The sequence below is a fragment of the Cynara cardunculus genome (assembly GCF_001531365.2).
Source record: "Cynara cardunculus var. scolymus isolate 2C chromosome LG 1, CcrdV1, whole genome shotgun sequence".
Classification (NCBI taxonomy): Eukaryota; Viridiplantae; Streptophyta; class Magnoliopsida; order Asterales; family Asteraceae; genus Cynara; species Cynara cardunculus.
Window position 1 is genome coordinate 18,551,975 of NC_037528.1, and position 4,516 is coordinate 18,556,490.

Genomic DNA, 4,516 nt, shown 5'->3' on the forward strand with positions numbered 1-4,516 from the left:
AAATGAGAACTTTTAAATAGTTGATTTGATATTAATATTGATATATTTTTTTCAAATTTTTATGATATCTTCAAATTTATATTGTATTCAAAAATAAAATCATTATTGTTTTCTTGAAAACACATAAAATCGTTTTTATAACATCGACGGATACAAATAAAAAAATAAAACATTAAAATCGAGATGTGTATCGCTGCATTGCTCGAGTACTCTTCTAGTATTTCAAAATAAGTTACTACTTTTTTATTTATTTTTTTAAATGTCTATATTGATGTAGAATCTTTCTATTATTAATGGTAAAAAAAATTATTTAATTAATTAAAAAATACAACGATTACATGTTTTTAAAATTATGTGTCTATCTTTATTATGAACATTTATTTTAGGAAGATTTAAATCGATCAGACTGTATGTTATTGAAGATTTATAAAGGTTCAAAGGACTCATGAATTTTATTTTGAAAATATAATGTAAATTTAATAAAGATAAAGAGTTACAAACATGTTTCGATAATTGAAAAATAAATAAATAATTAAATGAATAAAAAACGACAAAAAGAAAACAAATTCCATCCCTTTGGAACAAAGGAAAAAAGTATTTAAGCTTTTAAAAAAGCCGCATGACACTTAGGATTTTGACCATTTTGAGTTTTTGTTCATACTTCTCAAATTCGTACTAATTTTAATGTTTGGATGTTTTGAGAAAAAAATGATCATTTTTAATTAGTTTTCGTAATTGACCTACAAACCGATATGAAACCATTAACATAATCATGATTATCCAAAATCGAACGTAATTAATTCACAAGTTTTCTAGTGACACAATCAATAAGATTAAGGCGGCAACATTTAGAAATTATTTATATAAAAAAGAAAGGGTAAGTGAAAATGTAGAGATAGAGGAGGAAAAAGCAATAGACATATAGTGTTCCTTTGTCTCCATTTATTGTCAACATCAATAAATTCGAAAATAGAATAAAGGGTCATTTTGTGTTCCCTTTGATGTAACCTTTGGTCATCAATTTGACCACTAAATCCATGCCTAATCATATTCATCTTCTCTCTACATTCACACTATTTAACCTAATTTTATCTTAAATATTCCTCTTTATCATTATTCTTTCACCCACATGGCATCATCAATCATATATGAATAAAGATGTCTACAATGACTAATATGTTTTACAGACAGTATTTTTTTCATATATAAAAAGAGAGTGTTTTTTCTTTATAAGTTTACTGAATAAACCATTTTCTATATCATTAAGTTACTAAAATAATTTGGTATCATATGCTAGAGTTTGCAGAGGACCACAAAACCACTTGCGCCTGTACATCAAAAGCTTTGCCCCCTCGAATGATGAACCCCGTAATTCTTAATTAAAGAGAATCTAATTCTGTAAATAGAAAATTTAGCAAACAGTTACGTATAGTTATCCGAATAAATTGTAAGTTTCAGAAACTCATTAAATCATTAACAAACAGATCCTAAAAGTCTCTCCAATAGATTCTCGAAAATGGAGAATTTGGGATTTTGGACAAGTTTTTTGCTTCAACGGTTTCTTTTTAACTTTTCTAAAATGAAGCAATATAAGAAAATGTGTGAAATCCTTCAAATTCAAAGAACTTCCCAAGAATGATTACCTTGAGAGAAAATAACTTTTTTATTATATTATCACCTATAAGAAACCTTGAAGTTAAATATTTAAGAGAAATAATTAGCATTTTATTAGATATATGAAATATTTTAATAATATAATTAATATTGTAATCTCCAAAATAAAAAAGTTAGGGGTCATTTACCAAATACTTACCCGATAAGTGTTTATCGGTAATATTTAATAATATTATTTACTTACCGGGTAAGATTTTGGTCCACCAAAACGACATCTTATGCAATAATTTACCTTGTAAGCACTTATCATGGTAAGAGTCGTTGCCCTCACTTATCGGGTAAGACTCTTGGTCCTTGTTTTGCTCTTGCCGGATAAAATTATTGGTCTTTACCATATTCATCGGGTGAGGTAGTGTGATTTGATAAGCGCTTACCCGGATAAACAACCCCTTAGTGGAGATAAATGTATTCAGTTGTAACTTATGTTCTTAAATCAACTAATTAATAAATGATAGTAAGTTTTAACACATCAATGAAATATGTATGCTTTTCTTTATTTGTTTGATCTTGTATATTTAAAATATATAATTTTTTGTCAAGACTTTCGATTTTCCAACAGACGTGTGTCATTGTTGGTCATGAAGATTCCGTACACGGTACCAGAACTTGTTTTTTCTCATAGGTGGAAATGATAGCAAACAAGGGAAGAGTCCTAAGTTATCATAGTAATGTATGAAGGATCAATATAAACTTACATTAAATTCGTAAACCTGTAATCATACATGTAATTTAACTAACAGGTTAATAGCTAGGTGACACGTTACTAGCATAACTATATGGTCAGCTGGTTTTATGTATATGTAATGTTATCAATCATGTGTACAAACATCATCATTTTTCCTTTAAGTTAAAGAGACTTATTTTATCATTCGTTTTACAAATAAAAATGTGTTTACTTCTTTCTTTGTTATTTTTAAACTCTTCAAACCTTACAATTCAATTTTCTGAGTGAACTATCTATACTATATTATGAAACATTTAGGCTAAACTTTTAAAAACTATTTTTTTTTACATCAAGTATCATTTATTAATTCATATTACTTAAAGTTCAAGATTATAAGTTGATTAAGTAGAAATACAACTTATTAAAGTTTCATGTTCGAATTCATGTAGCTAACTGGAAATAAATATAACGCATACCAGATAAGCACTACGAGATGAAACACTTATTTTTTTTTCCTAAAATTTTAAAACTGTTCATATAACTAACCAATAAATACAAGAAAATCCAAGATAAAACACCTTGTTTTTTTATTAAAGTATTTTTAATTTTGAATATAAAATATCTTAAATAAAGTTATCATTTAAATTAAAAGATTTTTGACCCCTAACAAAATACTTTATTATTATTTTTATAAAAAATCATAATTAAACTAAAATAAAATACATTTTTATTTTAAATCTAAGTTATAATAAAACATAAATTAAACCATAAAATTAGAATTTTACGATCTTGAAACCCATATTAATATGTATTTTAAGATAAAATAATAACCAACTCATCTCTCGATTTCTCAGTAAAATAAAATCATGGACGACAAACAACAAAACAATGTATAAATTTCAGAACCCCACTACATTGCATGGTACACTTCTAATATTTCTTAATTTAGATTCATTTAGTAGTTTTTCTTTCCTAATCACTAAAAGACATTGAACCTGAGTCCAAACTAAACAAGCGTTATAATCTTTATTTTTAGTAACCGTGGGTTTTAAGGATAGCTTATGCACACCGACTAATCCCTCGAGAGATCGCAAATGGTGTGAAGTCATCGTAGATGAATTTCTATGACCAAAGGTTTTGATACCACTTGTATTCAAAGCTTGATAAATGAGATTTTCCACTTCATCTCCCAGAGACTTAACCAGTACATTACAACCGAACCGAACCGAAGTGGTTAATATCTAGTATCCTTAAGTTGTAAATTTAAAAAGCATTGGTTTATAAGCCTTTTCTTTTATGTTTTAATTGGGTGAAGATATAATGGAGTGAGTGAGTGAGTTATTTTTATGAAAAAGAAATAACAATTGAAGCTAAAAGTCACAAGTGTTGAAAATACAAGCTTCATGTTGAAAAAAGTCCGATGGACAAAAGTTGACAGCTGATCTCTGATTTCTTTGACAAGTCGATTCCATAAATTTATATATTAAAAGAATAATCATCTAATACAACGAGTTAAATTTCGATTTTAATATTTAGTCTTTATTTTTTTTTCTCTATCGATATTAATACGATTTTACGTAGTTTTGAAAAAGATATGATGTTTTTATTTTCGAATGAAATATAAAGTTGAAAATAACATAAAAAATTAAAAAATAATAAATAAATCAATATTAGTTGCAAATTTACTATTTAATAATTCTCGTTTTTTGGTGTAACTTCTTTAATTCAATTTGTTATTATAATTTAATTTAAATTTAATAACAAAGTAATTTATTTTTTGTTAACAATATAATTTTTTATAAATATAATAATTAAACATTATGTTAGAACTTGATCATTATTTAATTATGAATGTTTATCATGTATTTAATTATGTTTTAGATTTTCTATATTTAAAATGAATGTTTATCATGTATTTAATTATGTTTATCTGCAATTAGTTACACGAATTTAAAAATGAAGCTTTAATAAGTTGTATTTAAGCAAAATTACTTGTAATCTTGAATTTTAAGTAATATGCATCAATAAACAATACTTCATGCATAAAAATGATTTTTAAAAGTTTTTATCAAATATTTTATAATATAGTATATAATAAATAAAATGCAACTATTTTTAATAAAAATGTAATTAATATCCAAGAGTAAATTACAATCAGGGTAGTCCCTTGAGGAGGAG